Source organism: Rutidosis leptorrhynchoides, chromosome 6, assembly GCF_046630445.1.
Source record: "Rutidosis leptorrhynchoides isolate AG116_Rl617_1_P2 chromosome 6, CSIRO_AGI_Rlap_v1, whole genome shotgun sequence".
In the NCBI taxonomy this organism is placed as follows: Eukaryota; Viridiplantae; Streptophyta; class Magnoliopsida; order Asterales; family Asteraceae; genus Rutidosis; species Rutidosis leptorrhynchoides.
In genome coordinates this window covers 398,791,935-398,814,125 of record NC_092338.1, presented here as the reverse complement: position 1 = coordinate 398,814,125, position 22,191 = coordinate 398,791,935, and the positions used below count along the sequence as shown (strand labels likewise).

At 33.5% G+C, this 22,191-nt stretch overlaps 1 pseudogene; it reads left to right on the top strand.

The window, feature by feature from the left end:
- Nucleotides 1–9,584: 9,584 nt before the first annotated feature.
- Nucleotides 9,585–22,191, top strand: part of LOC139855037 (uncharacterized) — a 34,016-nt pseudogene continuing 21,409 nt past the window's right edge.

Genomic DNA, 22,191 nt, shown 5'->3' with positions numbered 1-22,191 from the left:
ATGCATATAGATATTATTGAAATAATATATGATTAAACTGTTAGAATTAAATATGTAAAATAACATGCAATGTAATGGAAACAATATTTATAAATATATAGATATATATATAATTATGTATGTAAATATTATTTGTAAATATATAAAGTTATATTAAATGTAATTATTTAAAAATATATAATATATTTGTTTTAGTAATTAAACTTACTAATTTTAAAACTGTTTTTATATAGAATGTGAACATATTAAAAATAATTGAGTTCGAGCTTAATTAGTAAACGTTAGTAACACTCGGTTGACGTTTTGTAAATTTTAATATAGATATAGTACTTGTTCATGTTGGATTGAAATAAAAGTTGAACTGTAAATCGATTACGAAGATGGCAGATTTGTTAAAAATATTTTTACCTTTTTAAGTTTAAATATTTGTACTACGTGCATATAAATTGGAACATAAAATAAATAATTATCGAACCTTTCTGATCAGGTTTCAAACAGTTAATGAGTGAAATAATTAAATATATTTAATCTAAAAGTTTGGATTTTTTAGGAACACTTTTATATTTTAACTGTTTAGCAATGGAGCATGAATTTTAGTCCATGAGTGAAATAGTAGGCGACGGCTATCAAACTACACGTTTATATTCTTGTTGATTATTATAATTATTATTTTATTATTATTATTATTTCATTCATGCATCTTATTATCTTTATATTATCATTTACAGTTGTTTTGTTGAAAATATAACCACAATTCACAATCATTATCATATTCAAACAAAATGACTTACTTTATTGGTTCCCTACTCAATCTATATTTATATACATGAACATAAACACTTAGATATAGATTCATATACATTTTTACTATAACAAACAAACACCCATTTAATTCCTGCTCAAGTCACAACCCAACCACCACATCCCTTCTTCTTCCTTAAGAACTCACCATCACTTTCACCGCCATTTATGTTCGAAACATCACCAGGAACACCACTTCAAAACCCATCATTTTCGGCCAACATAACCAAGAGCATCAACAATATGTCCTATTCGGTTTATGGTTACAACACCATCTCTTTTCCATTATTTTATAACTCGCTATATATTTTTCAAATCACCATCGAACACACACCATGGTTACAGCATGGTTACTATTATTGATAGTTCAAGAATCAACCTCAAACACCACACACACCATCGATGCTAGCCATTATACCTGTGATATAGTTATTTTTTTTGTAAACCGTCAACCAGAAAACCACCACCACCCTCATCAGTCATCACCTTTATATAATTTTTTTTTTCTTTTTGTCGCATATTTTTGTTGTTGTTCTTTCCATTCCTGTCGCAGCTACAGCTGTATACAAACAGCTTCTGTATCAGTCTCCGTTTAATCGAGCTCCACACATGGAAGCAACTGTTATTGTACTCCTACGGTTACACCTGCGTTATCTTTCTCTTCTCTTTCTATCTCTCTCTCTCTCCTATCCTCGTTCAAGAATCACCCCCACCTTCATCGACACCCTCACTAATCTAAACCCATTTTTTTCTGTCAATCCAAAACCAAACCATGGAACCCATGTTTATTATTGTTATAAACCACCCAAAATAACCACCCTAAAAAGATACCATTGTTGTGTCTGCTGTTCGAAAACAGACCCAAAACAGTCAGACAACAGGCCTTGTGGATCGATTGTTACTGCTGCAATATCACTCCCATTTTACTCGCTGTAACAGTAACTGTTTTATACGAGCTGAGATGAGTAAGGATGAAGGACGATGATAACTGTGAATGAATAAGCGAGTTCAAGAAATAGAATAGGTGCCGGAAAGAATTATACGTAAACAAAAATAAAGATGATGAGACGATAACGTTTGATGATGAGGAGATGATGAATTTCATTTGTTTTGCCAAAAGCCAAACCCACCAATTTAGTTGTTAACTGTACCATTTAACTTGTTAAAGGGATTGGGCCACATGATTTTGATTATATAGTTGGGCCGTATAATTTTTTCTCTTGGGCCGTGTCCCATATTTTTAAATGTTGGGCCAAAGAGTTTATGTGTGTTGGGCCGAGAATGTGTACACGGGTTATAAATATTTAGTTCCATATACTATCAGAAAAATGGATTTGGTGGAGTGGTCTTGGGTGTTATGGGTGAGCGAGAGTTCGTGGGTTCGAGCCTGGGCGAAGGCGTTTATTTTTTTTAAAGGGCCTATTACATTGAGGTAGCGTTTTCTATTATTATTATTATTATTATTATTATTATTATTATTATTATTATTATTATTATTATTATTATTATTATTATTATTATTATTATTATTATTATTATTATTATTATTATTATTATTATTATTATTATCATTATCATTAATTAAGATAGTTTTAATATTAATGAGATTGGTCTTAGAAATTGAAAGTATTAATCTAAATAGTAATAAAATGATAAGATTACAAAAATAATGTAAACTACGATATTTAGCTACTCTTACAAAGTTTATAAGTTATAAGGATACGTATAAAAATACATATAATAATTATTATTATTATTATTACTACTATTATTATTAAAATAAGTATTATTATAATAAAGTATTGTTATTAAGTATTTTTAGTATTAAGAATTACTATCAAATTAGTATTTTTACTGTAAAAATAGTACAACTTTTTATTTTGTTATTATTACTATCATCATTAAAATTTTTATATATTTTATTATTATTATTATTATCATTTTTATTATCCATATTAACATTATTAGTATTATCATTATTATATGTATAATTAGTTTTATTATCATTATTATTACCATTAATTATCATTATTATTAATAATATTCTTATTATTATCATTATAACAAATAAACCCTAATATTTAATACATATAACATAACCCTATTAGTATTTTTATAATAAATAATAATTATCTATCTAAAGTAAATAAAGTAAATATATCTAACTAAATTATTAAGGAAACCTATAAATTATTGAATATAATAATTATATCACTAAGATTAATACATAAATTTGTTCGATTTCAATCATGTGTGTTAATATATATATAAATGATATAGGTTCGTGAATACAAGGCCAATCCTACACTTGTTTAATGTCGTCATATGTATTTTTACTACAAAATACAGTAGGTGAGTTTCATTAATCCCTTTTTAAATGCTTTTGCAATATATATTTTTGGGACTGAGAATGCATGCGCTTTTATAAATGTTTTACGAAATAGACACAAGTAATCGAAACTACATTATATGGTTGAATGATCGAAATCGAATATGCCCCTTTTTATTAAGTCTGGTAATCTAAGAATTAGGGAACACACACCCTAATTGACGAGAACTCTAAAGATAGATCTATCGGGCCCAACAAGCCCCATCCAAAGTACCGGATGCTTTAGTACTTCAAAATTTATATCATGTCCAATGGAGGATCCCGGAATGATGGGGATATTCTTATATGCATATCGTGAATGTCGGTTACCAGGTGTTCAATCCATATGAATGATATTTTTGTCTCTATGCATGGGACGTATGTTTATGAGAAATGGAAATATGAAATCTTGTGGTCTATTAAAATTATGAAATGATTATTTATGTTAAACTAATGAACTCACCAACCTTTTTGGTTGACACTTAAAAGCATGTTTATTCTCAGGTATGAAAGAAATATTCCCCTGTGCATTGGCTCATTTTAGAGATATTACTTGGAGTCATTCATGACATATTTCAAAAGACGTTGCATTCAAGTCGTTGCATTCATCAAGATTATTATTAAGTCAATTATAGTTAGATATATTATGAAATGGTATGCCTGCCGTCAACTTTCGATGAAATGAAAGATTGTCTTTTCAAAAATGAATGAAATGTTTGTAAAATGTATCATATAGAGGTCAAGTACCTCGCGATGTAATCAACTGTTGTTAATCGTTTATAATCGATATGGACTTAGTCCGGATGGATTAGGACGGGTCTCTACAGTTACGGGGATGTTGGGCATTACGTAACCCTCGTCCTTTTGATGACGTTACAACATGCTGCCTAGCCAACGACCATAACGGTTATTTTCCACAAGACCAAGGATGGGAAATAGTATTAGTAAAACCCGAATGCATGACTTGATTCTGGACCTATGAATTACTTATCTTTAGCTTGATAACCTAAGAATTAGGGAACAGACACCCTAATTGACGCGAATCCTAAAGGTAGATATACGGGCACTAACTCCCCCCATACTGGAAAATGGTATGCTTTAGTACTTCGAGTTATTAATACAGATGGATTTTTGTTTTGGGGATATTCTATATGCATTTTGTTAATTTCGGTTACTAGGTGTTCAACATATGAATGGTTTTTATGCAGTTGCATGTTATTGAAAAATGGAAATGAAAATCTCGTGGTCTATTATTACAATTTGATAAATATATAGGTTAAACCTATAACTCACCAACATTTTTGTTGACTTTTAAGCATGTTTATTCTAAGGTGATTATTAAGAGCTTCCGCTGTTGCATACTAATTTAAGGACAAGAATTGGAGTCAGCATGCTTGTAATATATTGTTTAAAAACTGCATTTGGAGATTTAAATCGATGTGTAATATTGTTGTAAACCAATATGTAATATTCGTGTGTAAAACGTTATCTTTTAGATTATCATTACTTGATAATCTACGTTATGGTTTTTGAACCTTTATTGATAAAATAAAGGTTATGGTTTGTTTTTAAATAAAATGAATGCAGTCTTTGAAAAACGTCTCATATAGAGGTCAAACCTCGCAACGAAATCAATTAATATGAAACGTTTATAATCGATATGAACGGGACATTTCAGTTGGTATCTGAGCATTGGTCTTAGAGAACTAGAAATTTGCATTAGTATGTCTAACCGAGTTTGTTAGGATGCATTAGTGAGTCTGGACTTCGACCGTGTTTACTTGAAAAACGATTCCTTAACACTTTTGTTGGAAACTACATATTTTTACATGTAAATATTATGTGATATATTAATCTCTTAACGTGTTTGATATTGTGCGATAGATATCTACCTCTAGTACAAATCCCATCGACTCACCTAATAATAATGTAGAGCCAAATGTATTTTGGGAAGATTCATAAATTCCCGAAGAGGAACCGGAAGAAGAGGAACCGGAAGAAGAGGAACCCAAAGAGGAGAAACCGGAAGAGGAGGAACCGGAAGAAGAAGAGGTTCTGGAGGAAGAAATATTAATAACTACAGAAAAATGGTTAAATAAAAGAAAATCCTCAACCAATGGACCAAAGTTAAAAATGGTCAATGGTGTTTCCGCAGAGGAAGCAAAATATTGGGAAAATTACCAATTTTCTGATGAATCGGATCCCGATGAGGATTCCGATGATGTTATAGAAATTACCTCGACCCAATTTGAAAAAGCAAAAGAAAATAATAAGGGAAAATGCATCAAAATAGACAAACCTAATTCCAACCCCGATGAACTCTACGTTAACATGAAATACCCTATGGGGTGTAACGTAAACACCCGTATTTCTTAAACTTTCACTATAACCCGGGAACATCTAAACCACCAGGTTTTTCTAAACCATTTGTGAAAACGACGGCTCGCATTAGAGGAGCACCATATATCCCTAGGAAGTTAGCAAAACGAACCAAGTTCGAGGAGGAAGAAACGAGTGGGTCGGAATAAAGAGTTGTAATCATATTGTGTAATATATGTATTGTAGCATGCTTGTATTTTTATGTTATATGTAAAAATTGCTTGTATTGTTTGTTAATTATCTTTTACAAATCTAATCCTTGTCTATTTTACAGTATAAAACACACAATGGACGTTAAGGATAGTGTCATAACCCGACCTTAACCATAAGGACGAATACAATAACATATGATTTCATCACGAGGTATTGACCTCTATATGCGACGTTTTTCAAAAACTGCATTCGTTTTTACAATACAAACCATAACTTTTATTACAAATACAAGGTTTAAACAAGATAATGATGATTATCGTTTAGCGATAATCTTAGACTTACAAACTTTACATGTGATAATAACAATACGACTTCCAACATATTTTACATTACAAATCCTCCGATATGCAGTTTTATTTTTGACACAAATATGCATACTCAAGATCTTGCTTAAATTCAACATGTTGCAGCGGAAGCTTTTAGTTATCACCTGAGAATAAACATGCTTAAAACGTCAACATAAAGTTGGTGAGATATAGGTTTAATGCCGGCAGCGTTATGAATATAGACCACAAGATTTCATATATAAACAATTTATTAAAAATATTCTAAGTTGTTGAGCACTTGATAACCATACTTAACATTTAATCAACGTCACATATTCCCTTTATTATGAAATCTTACTACACCGTACCAAGTGTAGTCACCGAAACGAAGTAGTGATTCGCGTTTACAATACCGCATGTAAATAGTAGTTACCAAGTTACAGGGAGATATGCCAGTGGTACAACTCAACGTAGAATATATAATTTTAATCACTTGTGTCCATAACGTAAATCATAAAATGCATGTATTCTCATCCCGAAATATTTAGAGTTTAAAAGTGGGACTATATACTCACCTTTTCCTTGAAGGTATTTAACTCTAATTGGTCTCCGATAGATATCACGAACCTAACCATATATATAATATATCAACATATTTTCTTTTCAAGTAATCGTTACATATATATATATATATATATATATATATATATATATATATATATATATATAATTATAATACTTTTAATATTTTCTTAGTCCGTAGTTAGCAGTCTGTTGTTAATGGTCCACAATTAGTTGCTCAATAAAATAAATAAAGACCCCATCGTATTCGTATTGACCAGAATTAATCTCGACCCATGGTACCATGTTATCAAATGACGTGTTGCGTACATAAAGTAACGTGTTGTCAGATGACGTGTTGCGTACAATCATGAGGTCTTATGATTAATCTTCTCGTGTTATTTACGGGTGGTCCTGAAATATATAAAATCAAATCATAAGTAAATATATATTAAATATTATGTTAATTAGCCAAGATATGATTAATCCGATTTTGTCATAATATGATATATTACAGGTTTTGAAGTGTTTTAAAAATCAAATTAGAAGGATCTATTTAGTTTGCGAACAGGTTTGAAATCATTCAAACTATGTTCTTATTGTTAAAAATTTTATAACACAAAATAAGATAACTATATAAATATGAATCGAATAAGATTATGAATAAGGTTACTACCTCAAGTTACTTGGATAAAGCTACTGGAAAAGATAGAAAATAATCTTGATCAAACTTTCTTATGATGATTATAGGTTGTTCATGAAGCTAGTTCTTCATGAGTATTTGCTGAGATTGTGAAGAACACTTAAAGTTCCTAAGAGTGTGTTTTTGGTTAGAGAAAGATGGTTGTAAGAATGAAATGAAAAACCAAGGTGATGGTGATACTTATAGGACAGCCTGGTTGTTGAGGGAACAAGGACAAATTATTGTGTTGAATTTTTGAGTAATAATGTATGCTAGCTTACAAATAAGATTCCCTCTTATCTAGGGCAGATCTAAGGCTGATAAGGATATTGATTTGATGTGTATTTACCAATAGTAAATACGTATAGATGATGGATATGATACGGTAAAAGAAGCTCAAAATCGGGCTTTTATTTTGGGTCCAACCGGGCCAAAAATAAAATTTTAAGCCAGGGGTTGCCACCCCTTGGACCCCGCTTATCGGGGGCGCTGCCCCCGAACCCCCGTCATAATCAAGATAAGTTCAAACAAGTGTGCACTCCACACTTCCCCAAACTTGTTCGATATTTATCAAGATTATTTTGGTTACAAATTAATCTCATTACACTTAAATCATATTGGTGACATAAATCACAACACATTATAGATTGTAAGTATATATGTCAAAGAACGTTACATATAGTTATCGTTTTGAAAACTTAAGTTAGTGGTCTCAAAGTATACTTATAACTCATTGTTGTTAGTTCACAATGAAATGTTAAACCATACTAATATCATGTTAAATATGTATAGATATGTACATATACATAATCGTATAATTATCTTGTGTTATATAGTTCGTGATATCATCGGTCAAATTGGACGGTCAAACGTTGTGTAAAACTCTTTTCAAAAATATAAGTCTCAACAGTTTGGATTGCTTATCATGTTGGTAAGGTTTAATTTATGTAAATATTAATCTCATAAGTATAGAACGATTGGAAAATTCCGGGTCATTACAGATAGACAACCAAAAATTTTAGAAGACCTACCAGGGGTTATGATTGATGAAATCTTGTCTAGAGTCGGTCAGAATTTATCGGCACAATTATTTACAGCGAAATTAGTTTGCCGAACATTTGAAAGACGTTCAAGGAATGCCTTAGTTAATAAAAGGCTTTCCTTTGATAGATGGGGTGTATCACATTGGGGAGACCATAAGTTACGCCGTGTTTTATTTAAAGCATTGAATGCGGGGAACCCAGATGCAATTTTACGCTACGGGTTGAGAGCCTATTTTGACTCTACCTATCCCAACATAGGACTTCGTTCTTTAGAAAGAACTTCAAACATGCAACATAAAGAAGCATGTTATGTTTACGGGTTAGTGATGTTCGCTTCTCACCAAATTGAGAAAAAGAACATCAAGTTGCAACTTCTAAATAAAACATTCCCACAAGTGACGGATTCAGTAGTTGAAGTGAGAAATAAGGTTTTTAGATTGTTACGGGGCTGTTGGGCATTACGTAACCCTCGTCCTTTTGATGACGTTACAACACTGCCTAGCCAACGGCCATAACGGTTATTTTTCACAAGACCAAAAATGGGAAATAGTATTAGTAAAACCCGAATGCATGACTTGATTCTGGACCTATGAATTACTTATCTTTAGCTTGGTAACCTAAGAATTAGGGAACAGACACCCTAATTGACGTGAATCCTAAAGGTAGATCTACGGGCACTAACTCCCCCCATACTGGAAAATGGTATGCTTTAGTACTTCAAATTATTAATACAGATGGATTTCTGTTTTGGGGATATTCTATATGCATTTTGTTAATGTCGGTTACCAGGTGTTTAACATATGAATGGTTTTTATGCAGTTGCATGTTATTGAAAAATGGAAATGGAAATCTCGTGGTCTATTATTACGATTTGATAAATATATAGGTTAAACCTATAACTCACCAACATTTTTGTTGACTTTTAAGCATGTTTATTCTCAGGTGATTATTAAGAGCTTCCGCTGTTGCATTCTAATTTAAGGACAAGAATTGGAGTCAGCATGCTTGTAATATATTGTTTAAAAACTACATTCGGAGATTTAAATCGATGTGTAATATTGTTGTAAACCAATATGTAATATTCGTGTGTAAAACATTATCTTTTAGATTATCATTACTTGATAATCTATGTTATGGTTTTTGAACCTTTATTGATAAAATAAAGGTTATGGTTTGTTTTTAAATAAAACGAATGCAGTCTTTGAAAAACATCTCATATAGAGGTCAAACCTCGCAACGAAATCAATTAATATGAAACGTTTATAATCGATATGAACGGGACATTTCAGCTGATAGGATTAAGCGAAAGAATAGGAAAAGTGTGCCAAGAGAGGTTAGATTATTGGCGGAGAAGAAAAAAAGTGGAGACGGAGATGGCAGTTGCAAGCAAAGTTAGATGAGAGAAGAGGCTTTTAATGGCTCTTAAGGCCATTACAAGATATAACCGTGACCCGCATTTCAGATTGTTACACGATCGTGTTTCAGTTCTTTTCACTCACTGCCTCCGATCTAATATCAAGTTGTTGAAGGCGGAAGGAGATCATTCAAAACATATCACACTTGCTGCTAAATGGTGTCCCTCTTTGGATTCTTCATTTGACCGGTCAACTCTGCTTTGTGAAGCCATTGCAAAGTAGGTATATATTAATAGGGTTAATCGATCTGTTGTTAGTGATTACTGTAGTAATTATTAATTGTTAATTATTTATTAATTAATTATTAATTTAGTTTGTGAGTTATTAAAGATGGATCCGATTTCCAATTAACAGGTATTCCCTCGGCAAGAATACAAAGAATATGAGGGTGTTGAAGAAGCCTATTACGCGTACGTTGTTCGTGACAGGCTAAGAAAACAAATATTGGTGCCTCTTCGGAAAGCGTTAAAGTTACCCTAGGTATACATAGGACAGAACCAATGGGGATTGATCCCGTACAATAGAGTAGCTTCAGTCGCCATGAAACTCTACAAAGACAAGTTTTTAAAGCACGACAAATCTAGATTTGAAGAGTATCTAAAAAATGTGAAGTTGGGTAAGGCAACAATTGCAGCGGGCACATTGCTTCCACACGAGATCATATCATGTTTAAGGGACTGTGATGGGGGACAAGTGGCAGAGCTTCAATGGAAAAGAATGGTGGATGATATGACAAAGAAAGGCAAGTTAAATAACTGCTTAGCGATTTGTGATGTTTCGGGCAGTATGATTGGGACACCAATGGAGGTGTGTGAAATGTCCCGTTCATATTGATTATAAACGTTCCATATTAATTGATTTCGTTGCGAGGTTTTGACCTCTATATGAGACGTTTTTCAAAGACTGCATTCATTTTTAAAACAACCATAACCTTTATTTTATCAATAAAGGTTTCAAAAGCATTACGTAGATTATCAAATAATGATAATCTAAAATATACTGTTTACACACGACCATTACATAATGGTTTACAATAGAAATATATTACATCGACATATGTTTCTTGAATGCAGTTTTTACATAATATCATACAAACATGGACTCCAAATCTTGTCCTTATTTTAGTATGCAACAGCGGAAGCTCTTAATATTCACCTGAGAATAAACATGCTTTAAACGTCAACAAAAATGTTGGTGAGTTATAGGTTTAACCTATATATATCAAATCGTAACAATAGACCACAAGATTTCATAGTTCAATATACATCCCATACATAGAGATAAAAATCATTCATATGGCGAACACCTGGTAACCGACATTAACAAGATGCATATATAAGAATATCCTCATCATTCCGGGACACCCTTCGGATATGATATAAATTTCGAAGTACTAAAGCATCCGGTACTTTGGATGGGGTTTGTTAGGCCCAATAGATCTATCTTTAGGATTCGCGTCAATTAGGGTGTCTGTTCCCTAATTCTTAGATTACCAGACTTAATAAAAAGGGCCATATTCGATTTCGATAATTCAACCATAGAATGTAGTTTCACATACTTGTGTCTATTTTTTAAATCATTTATAAAACCTGCATGTATTCTCATCCCAAAAATATTAGATTTTAAAAGTGGGACTATAACTCACTTTCACGGATTTTTACTTCGTCGGGAAGTAAGACTTGGCCACTGGTCGATTCACGAACCTATAACAAATATGTACATATATATCAAAGTATATTCAAAATATATTTTCAACACTTTTAATACATTTTGATGTTTTAAGTTTATTAAGTCAGCTGTCCTCGTTAGTAACCTACAACTAGTTGTCCAACGTTAGATGTACAGAAAAAAATTGATATATATTATCTTGAATCAATCCACGACCCAGTGTATACACGTCTCAGGCTAGATCACAACTCAAAGTATATATATTTTTGGAATCAACCTCAACCCTGTATAGCTAACTCCCACATTACTGCATATAGAGTGTCTATGGTTGTTCCAAATAATATATACACATGGGTCGATATGATATGTCAAAACATTTGCATACGTGTCTATGGTATCCCAAGATTACATAATATATTAGAATACATGTATAATACAATATAAGTTAGCAAGGATATGATTAATATAGATTTGTTACCAATTTTCACGTTGCTACAACAAGAAAAATTATCCAATCTTGTTTTACCCATAACTTCTTCATTTTAAATCCGTTTTGAGTGAATCAAATTGCTATAGTTTCATATTGAACTCTATTTTATGAATCTAAACAGAAAAAGTATAGGTTTATAGTTAGAAATATAAGTTACAAGTCGTTTTTTGTAAAGGTAGTCATTTCAGTCGAAAGAACGACGTCTAGATGACCATTTTAGAAAACATACTTCCACTTTGAGTTTAACCATGATTTTTGGATATAGTTTCACGTTCATAAGAAAAATCATTTACCCAGAAGAACAACTTTTAAATCAAAGTTTATCATAGTTTTTAATTAACTAACCCAAAACAGCCCGCGGTGTTACTACGACGGCGTAAATCCGGTTTTACGGTATTTTTCGTGTTTCCAGGTTTTAAATCATTAAGTTAGCATATCATATAGATATAGAACATGTGTTTAGTTGATTTTAAAAGTCAAGTTAGAAGGATTAACTTTTGTTTGCGAACAAGTTTAGAATTAACTAAACTATGTTCTAGTGATTACAAGTTTAAACCTTCGAATAAGATAGCTTTATATGTATGAATCGAATGATGTTGTGAACATCATTACTACCTCAAGTTTTCTGGATAAAGCTACTGGAAATTAGAAAAATGGATCTAGCTTCAAAGGATCCTTGGATGGCTTGAAAGTTCTTGAAGCAGAATCATGACACGAAAACAGTTCAAGTAAGATTTTCACTCGAAATAAGATTGTTATAGTTATAGAAATTGAATCAAAGTTTAAATATGAGTATTACCTTGTATTAGAAAGATATATTACTATAAATAAGAAAGATTTCTTGAGGTTGGATGATCACTCTACAAGATTGGAAGTAAGCTAGCAAACTTGGAAGTATTCTTGATTTTATGAAACTAGAACTTGTAGAATTTATGAAGAACACTTAGAACTTGAAGATAGAACTTGAGAGAGATCAATTAGATAAATAAAATTGAAGAATGAAAGCATTTATAGGTGTTTTTGGTCGTTGGTGTATGGATTAGATATAAAGGATATGTAATTTTGTTTTCATGTAAATAAGTCATGAATGATTACTCATATTTTTATAATTTTATGAGATATTTCATGCTAGTTGCCAAATGATGGTTCCCACATGTGTTAGGTGACTCACATGGGCTGCTAAGAGCTGATCATTAGAGTATATATACCAATAGTACATACATCTAAAAGCTGTGTATTGTACGAGTACGAATACAGGTGCATACGAGTAGAATTGTTGATGAAACTGAATGAGGATGTAATTGTAAGAATTTTTGTTAAGTAGAAGTATTTTGATAAGTGTCTTGAAGTCTTTCAAAAGTGTATGAATACATATTAAAACACTACATGTATATACATTTTAACTGAGTCGTTAAGTCATCGTTAGTCATTACATGTAAGTGTTGTTTTGAAACCTTTAGGTTAACGATCTTGTTAAATGTTGTTAACCCAATGTTTATAATATCAAATTAGATTTTAAATTATTATATTATCATGATATTATGATGTACGAATATCTCTTAATATGATATATATACATTAAATGTCGTTACAACGATAATCGTTACATATATGTCTCGTTTCAAAATCATTAAGTTAGTAGTCTTGTTTTTACATATGTAGTTCATTATTAATAAACTTAATGATATTTTTACTTATCATAATATCATGTTAACTATATATATAACCATATATATGTCATCATATAGTTTTTACAAGTTTTAACGTTCGTGAATCACCGATCAACTTGGGTGGTCAATTGTCTATATGAAACCTATTTCAATTAATCAAGTCTTAACAAGTTTGATTGCTTAATATGTTGGAAACACTTAATTATGTAAATAACAATTTCATTTAATATATATATAAACATGGAAAAGTTCGTGTCACTACAGTACCTACCAGTTAACTAAATTTCATCCCGAAATTTTAAGCAGTTGGAGGTGTTGACGTATCTTCTGGAAATAAATGTGGGTATTTCTTCTTCATCTGATCTTCTCATTCCCAGGTGAACTCAGGTCCTCTATGAGCATTCCATTGAACCTTAATAATTGGTATCTTGTTTTGCTTAAGTCTTTTAACCTCACGATCCATTATTTCGACGGGTTCTTCGATGAATTGAAGTTTTTCGTTGATTCGGATTTCATCTAACGGAATAGAGAGACCTTCTTTAGCAAAACATTTCTTCAAATTCGAAACGTGGAAAGTGTTATGTACAGCCGCGAGTTGTTGAGGTAACTCAAGTCGGTAAGCTACTGGTCCGACACGATCAATAATCTTGAATGGTCCGATATACCTTGGATTTAATTTCCCTCGTTTACCAAATTGAACAACACCTTTCCAAGGTGCAACTTTAAGCATGACCATCTCTCCAATTTCAAATTCTGTATCTTTTCTTTTAATGTCAGCGTAGCTCTTTTGTCGACTTTGGGCGGTTTTCAACCGTTGTTGAATTTGGATGATCTTCTCGGTAGTTTCTTGTATTATCTCCGGACCCGTAATCTGTGTATCCCCCACTTCATTCCAACAAATCGGAGACCTGCACTTTCTACCATAAAGTGCTTCAAACGGCACCATCTCAATGCTTGAATGGTAGCTGTTGTTGTAGGAAAATTCTGCTAATGGTAGATGTCGATCCCAACTGTTTCCGAAATCAATAACACATGCTCGTAGCATGTATTCAAGCGTTTGTATCGTCCTTTCGCTCTGCCCATCAGTTTGTGGATGATAGGCAGTACTCATGTCTAAACGAGTTCCTAATGCTTGCTGTAATGTCTGCCAGAATCTTGAAATAAATCTGCCATCCCTATCAGAGATAATAGAGATTGGTATTCCATGTTTGGAGACGACTTCCTTCAACTACAGTCGTGCTAACTTCTCCATCTTGTCATCTTATCTTATTGGAAGAAAGTGTGCTGATTTGGTGAGACGATCAACTATTACCCAAATAGTATCAAAACCACTTGCAGTCCTTGGCAATTTAGTGATGAAATCCATGGTAATGTTTTCCCATTTCCATTCCGGGATTTCGGGTTGTTGAAGTAGACCTGATGGTTTCTGATGCTCAGCTTTGACCTTAGAACACGTCAAACATTCTCCTACGTATTTAGCAACATCGGCTTTCATACCCGGCCACTAAAAATATTTCTTGAGATCCTTTTTCATCTTCCCCGTTCCAGGATTTATTGAGTATCTGGTTTTATGAGCTTCTCTAAGTACCATTTCTCTCATATCTCCAAATTTTGGTACCCAAATCCTTTCAGCCCTATACCGGGTTCCGTCTTCCCGAATATTAAGATGCTTCTCCGATCCTTTGTGTATTTCATCCTTTAAATTTCCCTCTTTTAAAACTCCTTATTGCGCCTCCTTTATTTGAGTAGTAAGGTTATTGTGAATCATTATATTCATAGATTTTACTCGAATGGGTTCTCTGTCCTTCTTGCTCAAGGCGTCGGCTACCACATTTGCCTTCCCCGGGTGGTAACGAATCTCAAAGTCGTAATCATTCAACAATTCAATCCACCTACGCTGCCTCATATTCAGTTGTTTCTGATTAAATATGTGTTGAAGACTTTTGTGGTCGGTATATATAATACTTTTGACCCCATATAAGTAGTGCCTCCAAGTCTTTAATGCAAAAACAACCGCGCCTAATTCCAAATCATGCGTCGTATAATTTTGTTCGTGAATCTTCAATTGTCTAGACGCATAAGCAATCACCTTCGTTCGTTGCATTAATACACAACTGAGACCTTGCTTTGATGCGTCACAATAAATCACAAAATCATCATTCCCTTCAGGCAATGACAATATAGGTGCCGTAGTTAGCTTTTTCTTCAATAACTGAAACGCTTTCTCTTGTTCATCCTTCCATTCAAATTTCTTCCCTTTATGCGTTAATGCAGTCAAGGGTTTTGCTATTCTGGAAAAGTCTTGGATGAACCTTCTGTAGTAACCAGCTAGTCCTAAAAACTAGCGTATGTGTTTCGAAGTTTTCGGGGTTTCCCACTTTTCAACAGTTTCTATCTTTGCCGGATCCACCTTAGTACCTTTTTTGTTCACTATGTGACCAAGGAATTGAACTTCTCCCAACCAAAATGCACACTTTGAAAACTTAGCGTACAATTCTTCCTTCCTCAATACTTCTAACACCTTTCCCAAATGTTCACCGTGTTCTTGGTCATTCTTTGAGTAAATAAGTATGTCATAAATGAAAACAATGACAAACTTTTCAAGGTATGGTCCACACACTCGGTTCATAAGGTCCATGAACACAGCTGGTGCATTAGTTAAACCAAACGGCATGACCATAAACTCGTAATGACCGTAACGTGTTCTGAAAGCAGTCTTTGGAATATCATCTTCTTTTACCCGCATTTGATGATACCCGGAACGTAAGTCAATCTTTGAATAAACAGACGAGCCTTGTAGTTGATCAAATAAGTCGTTCATTCTCGGTAGTGGGTAGCGGTTCTTGATGGTAAGTTTGTTCAACTCTCGGTAGTTGATACACAACCTGAATGTACCATCTTTCTTCTTGACAAACAAAACAGGAGCTCCCCACGGTGATGTGCTTGGTCGAATGAAACCACGCTTTAAAAGTTATTGTAATTGGCTTTCCAGTTCTTTCATCTCGCTGGGTGCGAGTCTGTAAGGAGCACGAGCTATTGGTGCAGCTCCTGGTACAAGATCTATTTCAAATTCAACGGATCGATGTGGGGGTAATCCCGGTAATTGTTTCGGAAATACATCGGGAAATTCTTTTGCGACAGGAACATCATTGATGTTCTTTTCTTCAGTTTGTACATTCTCGACGTGTGCTAGAACAGCATAGCAACCTTTTCTTATTAGTTTTTGTGCCTTCAAATTACTAATAAGATGTAGCTTCGTGTTGCCCTTTTCTCCGTACACCATTAAGGGTTTTCCTTTTTCTCGTATAATGCGAATTGCATTTTTGTAACAAACGATCTCTGCTTTCACTTCTTTTAACCAGTCCATACCGATTATCACATCAAAACTCCCTAACTCTACTGGTATCAAGTCAATCTTAAATGTTTCGCTAACCAGTTTAATTTCTCAATTCCGACATATTTTATCTGCTGAAATTAATTTACCATTTGCTAATTCAAGTAAAAATTTACTATCCAAAGGCGTTAATGGACAACTTAATTTAGCACAAAAATCTCTACTCATATAGCTTCTATCCGCACCCGAATCAAATAAAACGTAAGCAGATTTATTATCAATAAGAAACGTACCCGTAACAAGCTCCAGGTCTTCCTGTGCCTCTGCTGCATTAATATTGAAAATTCTTCCACGGCCTTGTCCATTTGTGTTCTCCTGGTTCGGGCAATTTCTAATAATGTGGCCCGGTTTTCCACATTTATAACAAACTACATTGGAATAACTTGCTCCGACACTACTTGTTCCGCCATTACTCGTTCCGACACCATTTGTTCCTTTCCTTCTGTTAACCCCTGGTCCGTAGACCTCACACTTCGCCGCGCTATGACCATTTCTTTTACACTTGTTGCAAAATTTGGTGCAGAACCCCGAGTGATACTTTTCACACCTTTGGCATGGTTGCTTCTGGTTGTTGTTGTTGTTGTTGCGGTTATTATTATTGTTGGGATGATTGTTGTAGTTGCTGTTGTTGTTGTTGTTGTTGTTGTTGTTGGGCCGTTTGTTGTAGTTGCGATTGATGTTGCGATTGTTGGGATAGTTGTTGCGATTATTGTTGTAATTTCTGTTGTTGTTGTTGTATTGGTGATTCTTATCACCGTTTTCCTCCCACTTTCTTTTGACTTGCTTCACATTGGCCTCTTCAGCAGTCTGTTCTTTAATTCTTTCCTCAATCTGGTTCACTAGTTTATGAGCCATTCTACATGCCTGTTGTATGGAGACGGGCTCGTGTGAACTTATATCTTCTTGGATTCTTTCCGGTAATCCTTTCACAAACGCGTCGATCTTCTCTTCCTCATCTTCGAACGCTCCCGGACACAACAGGCATAATTCTGTGAATCGTCTTTCATACGTGGTAATATCAAATCCTTGGGTTTGTAACCCTCTAAGTTCTGTCTTGAGCTTATTAACCTCGGTTCTAGGACGGTACTTCCCGTTCATCAAGTGCTTGAATGCTGACCACGGTAGTGCGTAAGCATCATCTTGTCCCACTTGCTCTAGATAGGTATTCCACCATGTTAACGCAGAACCTGTGAAGGTATGCGTAGCGTACTTTACTTTGTCCTCTTCAGTACACTTACTTATAGCAAACACCGATTCGACCTTCTCGGTCCACCGTTTCAATCCGATCGGTCCTTAGGTTCCATCAAATTCCAAAGGTTTACAAGCAGTGAATTCTTTGTAGGTGCATCCTACACGATTTCATGTACTGCTAGATCCAAGGTTATTGTTGGTATGTAGCGCAGCCTGTACTGCGGCTATGTTTGAAGCAAGAAAGGCACGAAATTCCTCTTCGCTCATATTCAAGGTGTGTCGAGTAGTCGGTGCCATTTCCTTCAAAATAGTCAAATGAAACGAGTTAATCATATAGAATATCAAGAGTAGTCAATAGTATTTCGTAGCGTAATATGAACTTATTTATAAAAGCTCTTTCTTCATATTAGCATTTTATACTCTTTAATTCGGGTAGTACCTACCCGTTAAGTTCATACTTAGTAGCTAACATACTATTTCAACTACTACAATTCTATATAAAAAACTAATCACAAAAAAGAAAAATATCATATTCAAACCTTTATACAATAACTTGCAAACTTACAGTACCGCTTTTTTTTACATATAGCATGAAATATAGCACATAAAACTTTGATACAAAGAAGTTGCGAAGATAATTCTAGTTAATAAATAAGGCGTTTAGCAAAGGCAATAAAGACACGTAATTCATACGTCCAGAAACAAGTCATGCATTCTGGTTTTACTAATACCACTTCCCATCCTTGGTTTTGTGGAACATAACCGTTGTGACCGATAGTAAGATAATGTGTTGTAACGTCGTCAAAAGGATGAAGGTTACGTAATGACCAACAGTCTCGTAATAACCTAAAAACCTCATTTCTTACCCCAATTACCGACTCCGTCACTTGTGGGAATGTTTTGTTTAATAGTTGTAGCCCGATGTTCTTGTTCTCACTTTGGTGAGAAGCAAACATTACTAACCCGTAAGCATAACATGCTTCTTTATGTTGCATGTTAGCCGCTTTTTCTAAATCACGAAGTCCTATATTCGGATATATTGAGTCAAAATAATTTCTTAACCCGTTGCGTAAAATAGCATTTGGGTTCCCCGCAATATATGCGTCAAAGTAAACACATCGTAACTTATGGATTTCCCAATGTGATATCCCCCATCTTTCGAACAAAAGCCTTTTATAAATCAAGGCATTCTTGGAACGTTCTTCGAATGTTTTACAAACTGATCTTGCCTTAAATAGTTGTGCCGAGGAATTCTGACCGACTCTAGACAAGATTTCATCAATCATGTCTCCGGGTAGGTCTCTTAAAATATTGGGTTGTCTATCCATTTTGTGTTTTTATACTGTAAAATAGACAAGAGTTAGATTCATAAAAAAAAAATACTTATTAATACAAGCAATTTTTACATATATCATAAAGCATAAGCACACTATATTACATATATTACACCACACGAATACAACTATCTTATTCCGACTTGCTCGTTTCTTCTTCTTCGGTTTTGGTTCGTTTTGTCAAGTTTCTAGGGATATATGATGTTCCCCTAATACGAGCCGTCGTTTTCCACATTGGTTTAGAAAAACCTGGTAGTTTAGAGGTTCCTGGGTTATTGTCACAACTTAAGAAATACGGGTGTTGACGATACATATAAAGTTCATCGGGTTTGGAATCAAATTTCTCTATTTTTATGCCCTTTCCCTTATTGTTCTCTTTTGCCTTATTAAATTGTGTTGGGGTAATTTCTATAACATCATCGGAATCCTTGTCGGGATCCGATTCATCGGAGAATTGGTAATCCTCCTAATACTTTGCTTCCTTGGCGGAAACACCATTGACCATAATTAACTTTGGTCAGTTGGTTGAGGATTTTATTTTACTTAACCATTTTATTATTTCCCCCACTGGTTCTATTTCTTCTTTCGGTTCCAATTCTTCTTCCGGTTTCGATTCTTCTTCCGGTTCCGACTCTTCTTCTGGTTCCTCTCCGGGAACTTGTGAATCAGTCCACGAATCATTCCAATTTACATTTGACTCTTCATTATTATTAGGTGAGTCAATGGGACTTGTTCTAGAGGTAGACATCTATCACATAATATCAAACGCGGTAAGAGATTAATAAATCACATAATATTCACATGTTAAAAATATATAGATTCCAACAAAATTTGTTAAGCAATCATTTTTCAAGTAAACACGGTCGAAGTCCAGACTCACTAATGCATCCTAAGAAACTCAATAAGACACACTAATGCAAAATTCTGGTTCTCTAAGACCAACGCTCGGATACCAACTGAAATGTCCCGTTCATATTGATTATAAACGTTCCATATTAATTGATTTCGTTGCGAGGTTTTGACCTCTATATGAGACGTTTTTCAAAGACTGCATTCATTTTTAAAACAACCATAACCTTTATTTTATCAATAAAGGTTTCAAAAGCATTACGTAGATTATCAAATAATGATAATCTAAAATATACTGTTTACACACGACCATTACATAATGGTTTACAATAGAAATATATTACATCGACATATGTTTCTTGAATGCAGTTTTTACATAATATCATACAAACATGGACTCCAAATCTTGTCCTTATTTTAGTATGCAACAGCGGAAGCTCTTAATATTCACCTGAGAATAAACATGCTTTAAACGTCAACAAAAATGTTGGTGAGTTATAGGTTTAACCTATATATATCAAATCGTAACAATAGACCACAAGATTTCATAGTTCAATATACATCCCATACATAGAGATAAAAATCATTCATATGGCGAACACCTGGTAACCGACATTAACAAGATGCATATATAAGAATATCCCCATCATTCCGGGACACCCTTCGGATATGATATAAATTTCGAAGTACTAAAGCATCCGGTACTTTGGATGGGGTTTGTTAGGCCCAATAGATCTATCTTTAGGATTCGCGTCAATTAGGGTGTCTGTTCCCTAATTCTTAGATTACCATACTTAATAAAAAGGGCCATATTCGATTTCGATAATTCAACCATAGAATGTAGTTTCACATACTTGTGTCTATTTTGTAAATCATTTATAAAACCTGCATGTATTCTCATCCCAAAAATATTAGATTTTAAAAGTGGGACTATAACTCACTTTCACAGATTTTTACTTCGTCGGGAAGTAAGACTTGGCCACTGGTCGATTCACGAACCTATAACAAATATGTACATATATATCAAAGTATATTCAAAATATATTTTCAACACTTTTAATACATTTTGATGTTTTAAGTTTATTAAGTCAGGTGTCTTCGTTAGTAACCTACAACTAGTTGTCCAACGTTAGATGTACAGAAAAAAATTGATATATATTATCTTGAATCAATCCACGACCCAGTGTATACACATCTCAAGCTAGATCAAAACTCAAAGTATATATATTTTTGGAATCAACCTCAACCCTGTATAGCTAACTCCCACATTACTGCATATAGAGTGTCTATGGTTGTTCCAAATAATATATAGACATGGGTCGATATGATATGTCAAAATATTTGCATACGTGTCTATGGTATCCCAAGATTACATAATATATTAGAATACATGTATAATACAATATAAGTTAGCTAGGATATGATTAATATAGATTTGTTACCAATTTTCACGTTGCTACAACAAGAAAAATTATCCAATCTTGTTTTACCCATAACTTCTTCATTTTAAATCCGTTTTGAGTGAATCAAATTGCTATAGTTTCATATTGAACTCTATTTTATGAATCAAAACAGAAAAAGTATAGGTTTATAGTCGGAAATATAAGTTACAAGTCGTTTTTGTAAAGGTAGTCATTTCAGTCGAAAGAACGACGTCTAGATGACCATTTTAGAAAACATACTTCCACTTTGAGTTTAACCATGATTTTTGGATATAGTTTCACGTTCATAAGAAAAATCATTTTTCCAGAAGAACAACTTTTAAATCAAATTTTATCATAGTTTTTAATTAACTAACCCAAAACAGCCCGCGGTGTTACTACGACGGCGTAAATCCGGTTTTATGGTGTTTTTCGTGTTTCCAGGT